Genomic DNA, 7,372 nt, shown 5'->3' with positions numbered 1-7,372 from the left:
GGAGGAGAGCAGTTACCTAGTGTATCTTAAATTGGTGAAACCTCCACAAATGGTGCCGTGACTCGGATCACACTCAAGGGAACTCTTAAGTCTCGGAGTGCCCATCACCGGACCACCTACGGATGAGCCAGGACTCCTCAAAGCGAGAGCCTGATCAACTCTCATCACGGTAATACGGTAAGTCTGCAGATTTAATAAATCCGTAGTGCTTACTCGTATTTTGAGCGGTCTCTGGTGAGTTTGTGGTGTCTAGATTGGCCCTTAGGGACAGCCTGTGCGACTGGGTGGGTCTCCGCTGTGTGATTCCAAGAACTCTGGTGTGTAGTCGCTCCTGGCTAACTGCTGCTCTGTGGTATATCAGGTGTCCCGTCCCATTAGAACGATCTTTGTACGCAGGGGCGTATACGTATACACTTGAGAATTTAGGAAAATTTCTTTGTTTATAACGCGGGCACGCGGGGAGTAACGTTGCTGATAAGGCGTTATTAAGTCGTCATTAGGACAGGGGCGCAGGGCAAACCAATCCTGTATTAAGTCTTGGGACACGCGGGGGAGGGAAGTTACTGATAAGTCGTGTATTAAGATGTTATTAGGGCGTTGGCACGCGGGGTTAACTTATCCTCTATTAAGACGTGGAATACGCGGGGAGCTGACTGCATCGTTAAGCCGTATATTAAGACGTCACTAGGATGCGGGTGCGCGGAGTGTTCAGTTCTTCATTAAGTCGTAAAGAATCAATTCAGTGCTTGATAGGGAGTGTAGGGACTTGTTACAATTCTACTTGTGTATCAGCTGCCTGGTCTGATCATAAGTCTAAGCGGACTGGACGCCTGGCGCCAAAATCATGAAAAAACTAAAGACATTGTTTGTGTCGCAGGGGTCACTTGATCAGGAGCGACAGGACCCCAAAGATATAGTTGCTAGAAGAGAAGGAAGGAAATATGTAGAGAAAACCAAAAAGGTAATGTCATTGTGTGGGTTGTACCCGGGGGGTAGATTACAGTACAAGATGTTGAATGCAGCAATTTGTGAAAACAGGGGAAAGCTGGAAGATAATGGGTCGTTGCAAAGTGCATACATGTGGAAAAAGGCTGTGCTGAGTTTATCGAAAGAAGGGAAAAAGTATGTGCAGAAACTTAAACAGTTAACTAAAATATGCGAGCTACCAGATAAGGGCCGGTTACAGCCGCTAGAATGGCAAAAGAAAAAGGGCAAGCTAGAAGATAAAGGATTGTTACAAACAGCCTTGGCTTGGTATAGAACAGCAGAGAATTTGTCAAAAGAAGGGTGGGTGGAGGAAGAAAATACAGACAATAAGGGAAAGATACTGCTCTCAAGCCACCGCCCTATAATGGCGGACGGGGGGGATAGACCTGTACAAATTGCAGTCAGCAGAATCCTGATAATAGAGATACTTCTCTTGCATGCGGGGCACCACGTCCCAGACCTCACACTGTTCCTCTCCACCATGCCTCCACCACCGCCCTATAATGGTGGCGCAATGAATTGTTGGGGGTGTTCTAATTGTGGCCAGCAGAATCCATTGTGAGCAGATTATTGTGTTGCATGTCATGCGCCCCGTCCAGGAGGCCCACCCCTTGCTACTACCCAAGCCACTCCTAGTGCCCCATCCTCATCTGTTATAGCTATGTCCGCCCAAAGTTTCAACACTTCCTGCAGCGGCCATGTTGCTACACCCATTTCATCACCTCCGGCCTCTGACCAGATGTCCCTTTCGGTGGCGGCCATCTTGGCGCACCCTTCCTGTAGTGTGCTTCCTTCCGGTGGCGGCCACCTTGGTGCACCCGGAATACAGGCCACAATACACACTACACCCAGAACATCAACAGCAACATTTACTCCGGATGGTGCGTACTATGTCCCAAAAGACTATGTCCCTCTCTATCCTCATTTGCCCAGCGAAACTCTATTTAACAGTCCGGAGTTCTGGCAGGCCCTTAACCGAAGGAGAAATACTATTGAACCGGAGGAGCCGTGGGATGAAGCGTCCACACCAATAAGCGATCCAGAAGGTAAACCGGCTTGTGTGACATTTCGTACACCAGTATCAGAATTCCCTCTGGATCAGGAGGATTCCTGTGCCACCCTTTCAGATGAAGAATACCCACAGGTGTGGAAACCATGGACAGAAAGAATGGTTTGGAAGTCATCAACAATACTAACAGCAGGTCTGGGGGATCTGGTAACACAGCGGGTGGATGTAATAGTTAATGCAACAAACCCTAGATTACAACATAGGGGAGGAGTGGCTAAGGGCCCCGTCACACTAAGCGATGCAGCAGCGATCCCGACAATGATACGACCTGTCAGGGATCGTTGCTGCATCGCTAATACATCGCTGGTGAGCTGTCAAACAGGCAGGCTCACCAGCGATCAGGGGAGCAGCGATATCGTGGAAAGGATCGTTCCACGATGTCCTGCTCCCGTTATCAGCCTGCTGCAAGCAGGAGCAGGCTGGTAACTATGGTAAACATCGCGTTACTAAGTGCGCGTGTGCCCCGAGTAACCCGCTGTTTACCATGGATACCACTCTGATACGGTGCGCGGGAGCCTCCGCTTACCGTAGCAGAGTGGTATTCATGGTAAACAGCGGGTTACTAAGTGCGCGCGTGCCCCTAGTAACCCGATGTTTACCATAGTTACCAGCCAGATCGTTGGTCCCGCTGGTCACACACAGCGATGTGTGCTGGCCAGCGGGAGGCCAACGACCAAAAAATGGTCCAGGACACTTTGCAGCGATCAGCGACCTCACAGCAGGGGCCTGATCGTTGCAAAGTGTCACACAAAGCGACATCGCTGGTGAGGTCGCTGGTGAGTCACCAAAACCGTGACTCAGCAGCGATATCGCTAGCGATATCGCTATGTGAGACGGGGGCTTAAGACTATTGTGCAAGCCGGAGGTAATGCTACTCAGGAAGTCTGTAACAGCATTGTACATTCTTCAGGACCGGTCGAGGAAACAGACCTGGTAGCCACCAGACCTGGGAGATTACCATGCAGGCTTATCATTCATGCAGTCGGTCCAGTGTATGATGAAGATCATCATGATCAGTGTGTGTTACAATTTAGAGCTACAATCGACAATATTCTGAACTATGTTGGAACAAGGAACCTCACTTCTATTGCTCTTCCTGCTATAAGTTTTGGAATGTATGGATTTCCTATGCAAGCCTATGCCCAAGCAATAGTCCAAGCTATACGGGAGTATAGGGGACTAACTACATTGGAGGAGATAAGACTAATCAGCAATGACTATCATAAACCTCAAATTCTCACCCGAGCTGTGGAAAGTGCCACAGCTAGATCAGACTCACTCAGCTGCCAGATGACCTCAGAATCATAGAATCATAGAATCATAGAATGGTAGAGTTGGAAGGGACCTCCTGGGTCATCTGGTCCAACCCCCTGCTCAAAGCAGGATTCACTAGATCATCTCAGACAGATGTCTGTCCAGCCTCTGTTTGAAGACGTCCATTGAAGGGGAACTCACCACCTCTCGTGGCAGCCTGTTCCACTCATTGATCACCCTAACTGTCAAAAAGTTTTTTCTAATATCTAATCTGTGTCTCCTCCCATTTAGTTTCATCCCATTGCTTCTAGTCTTTCCTTGTGCAAATGAGAATAAAGATGATCCTTCTACAATGTGACAGCCCTTGACATATTTGTAGACAGCTATTAAGTCTCCTCTCAGTCTTCTTTTTTGCAAGCTAAACATTCCCAAATCCTGCAACCGTTCCTCATAGGACATGGTTTGCAGACCAGTCACCATTCTGGTCGCTCTTCTCTGAACTTGCTCCAGTTTGTCTATGTCTTTTTTAAAATGTGGTGCCCAAAACTGTACACAGTATTCCAGATGAGGTCTGACCAAAGAGGAGTAAAGACCGATAATGACTTCACGTGATCTAGACTGTATGCTTCTGTTAATACATCCCAGAATTGTATTTGCCTTTTTTGCTGCTGCATCACACTGTTGACTCATGTTCAGTCTATGATCTATTAGTATACCTAAGTCTTTTTCACATGTACTGTTGCTTAGCTCTATTCCTCCCATTCTGTATATGCTTTTTTCATTTTTATTGCCCAGATGTAGTACTTTGCATTTTTCCCTGTTAAAAACCATTCTGTTGGTTGCTGCCCACTGCTCCAGTTTATTTAGGTCTTTTTGAATCCTCTCTCTCTCTTCTCTAGTATTAGCTATCCCTCCTAGCTTTGTGTCATCAGCAAATTTAATCAGTTTACCCTCAATTCCTTCATCTAAATCATTGATAAAGATGTTGAACAATACAGGTCCCAGGACGGAGCCCTGTGGTACCCCACTTGAGACATTCATCCAGCTGGATGTGAAGCCATTTACAACCACCCTTTGAGTCCGATCACTAAGCCAGTTATGAATCCACCTAACAGTTGCCTGGTCCATTGCATACTTGGTCATTTTTTCAATAAGGATGGTGTGAGATACTTTGTCAAATGCTTTGCTGAAGTCAAGATATACTATATCTACAGCATTTCCCTGATCCACCCAGTCAGTGATTCTGTCATAGAAGGAAATTAAGTTAGTCTGACATGACTTGTTAGTTACAAACCCATGCTGACTCTGGTTAATCACTTCATTCTTATCCATGTACTTACATACATGTTGTTTAATAATTTGTTCAAAGATCTTTCCTGGTATAGAAGTCAGACTCACCGGCCTATAGTTCCCTGGGTCCATCTTCTTCCCCTTTTTGAAGATAGGAACAACATTTGCTCTTCTCCAGTCTTCTGGGACTTCTCCTGTTCTCCAAGAATTTTCAAAGATTATGGAGAGTGGCTCTAAAATTTCTTCTACGATCTCCTTCAGTACTCTGGGGTGTAATTCATCTGGACCTGGAGACTTGAACTCATTTATGTTAGCTAAATATTCCCTCACAATCTTTCTGTTTACAGATAACTTGGATTCCTCTATTCCTTTAAAAGGACAGTGAAGATCAGTTGATGTTACATTTTCTTTCTGAGAGAAAACAGATGCAAAATAGGAATTAAAAAGTTCGGCCTTCTCAACATCCTCTCTTACCATTTCTCCATTTTCATCCTGTAAAAATCCTATAGCATCTTTGACTTTTCTTTTACTTTTGACATACCCCCAAAATCCTTTTTTATTGCTTTTGACATCTCTTGCAAGCCTTAATTCATTGTCAGCTTTAGCTAACCTGATACGTGCCCTGCAGGATCTGCAGACTGCATTATAATCTTCTTTAGATATGCCTCCCTCTTTCCATTTTATAAACATTTCTTTCTTTCTTTTTAGCATGTGTTTAAGTTCTGTGTTCATCCATCCTGGTTTCCTTAAATGCTTCCCATTCTTCCTACTTTTCGGGATTGTTAACGATTGTGCTTTGAGAATCTCATTTTTAAAAATTTCCCATCCTTCCTGGACATTTTTGTCCTTAAGGACATCCAGCCATTGGATCCCTCCTAATGAACCCAAATGAACTATTTCCTGGACAAACAAGTCCACCTCCTGTTGCTGTATTGCCAGTATCTCCTTCAACATCTTCTCAGTCAGAATCTCGTGTGCCAGATTGCCATAATAGATATGAGGCATTCACACCTTCGCAAGTTTATCCAGTGATTAGTCAACTACCTGACCCAGACAGACACCCTATGGCGTTCTACAGAAGAATCGGACAAATTCAACAAACTTATTCAGCCACTTGGAAAGATCTTCATGAAATCACTATCATTAAAGCAGGAGATGCCTTTTGGCCAATAATTCAAGTAGCTCCGAATGACAGCCATGTGACAGACAAGGAGACTTACCAATCAGGAGGAGTTTTTTGTCAACAACTTCAGCAATGGGCCAAGGAGCAGCTCACAGACTCATCTACCAGTGTATCGGACTGTACTCAAGAATCAGGGGAGAATGTCAAAAATGTTTACACCAGAATCTATACTCTGTTCAAGGATCAAGGGTTCGATGAAGGTCAGAGGATCCAACAGAATCTGCTAGTCACTTCATTTGTTAGGGGACTCAGAGAGGAAATCTCAGCGAAGCTTACAGACTCCAGACCAGAATATGTGGACATGTCCACGCGAAAGGTACTCCTCATTGCTAAAGCTATAGAGAAACAAATGTACAGAGGACCGAGTTTAAGAGAACCAATCTGTTACCATTGTAACCAACCAGGTCATTTCAGAAGAGGATGTCCAAAGAAAAGAGGGAATCCTTTCTATGGCTCGATGCCACTCTCCTACAACCCGCAATTTAAAAGAAGAGATTCTCCACGCTACCAAGGGAATCCACTGTACTCCCGCCAAGAGTATAGACAGCCATCACGGCAGCCACCACAGAGAGAGTATGAGACAACGCCAAGAGAACCTATGCAGAATTACAGAGACCAGCCACTGCAACAGATGTACCAAAATAACAGGGACCCACACGCCGGTTTGCGGGGGAAGACCAGAATTACCCCGCATAGGACAGTGGCAAACCCGTGCTCACCTTGACCTCAGTTGAAAACGTCCCCACTAAATCTGGACTGATTTCTACTGTCAAAATTGATGTAGAGGACAGAACTTTACCTTTTCTAGTAGACATGGGTGCAACCAGATCAGTAATACGGTCAAGAGATTTACCTTATGAATCGCTTATATCTGATGATTTCCTTTCATGTGTGGGAGTGGATGGAAAACCATACTCATCCCGACTAACATTTCCATTGTCTATTGGGAAAGAACAGAAGCTGCTGGCCAGATTGCTCGTTTCAGACACCTGCCCGCTTAATTTGTTGGAAGCAGGTCTACTCCAGAAGTTAAATGCTCAGATATCATATGATGAGAATGGAATGCATCTAGATGTCTCTACTCCGTTATCATTAGAGGAACAAACAAAGGCACATGCCCTCCCATTGTGTGTCATCCAATTTGCAACAACAACCGCCATACCACAGCATTATCTTTACTGCATACCACCTGAACTCTTGTCTCAAGATCCTGATTATATAGGCCGGCTGCCTGTGACGCGCCCCCTGGGCCAGTGCTGTAGTGCGGCGCACGTGTGCGCGGGGGAATACCCGGAGCCGGATCCGATGGGGGTAGTAGTCTCCGAGTGGCGGGGACCCGGTCCGTGCCCAGGGTGGTCAAACTAAGTGTGTGGCAGTCTTTGTAGATGTTGTTTAAGTGTCAACTACGCCACCCGTTGATTTGCGGTCGCAAGGCCGCCGCTGCAGAACAGTCCGCTGAGGCCGGTGGTATGTGTGCAGCAATGGTGGTATAACCCCCAACGGGAGAGGTATGGCCTCAGGGCAGCTGGTGCGGGTGAAGGGGGTGATAGAAAGGGCGTCCTGGTACCTTTAGTGCTGGTAGTGCGATG

Source organism: Phyllobates terribilis, unplaced genomic scaffold (assembly GCF_046119375.1).
Source record: "Phyllobates terribilis strain yellow unplaced genomic scaffold, ASM4611937v1 Scaffold_11__3_contigs__length_659146591, whole genome shotgun sequence".
In the NCBI taxonomy this organism is placed as follows: Eukaryota; Metazoa; Chordata; class Amphibia; order Anura; family Dendrobatidae; genus Phyllobates; species Phyllobates terribilis.
This window is presented reverse-complemented; position numbering follows the sequence as displayed.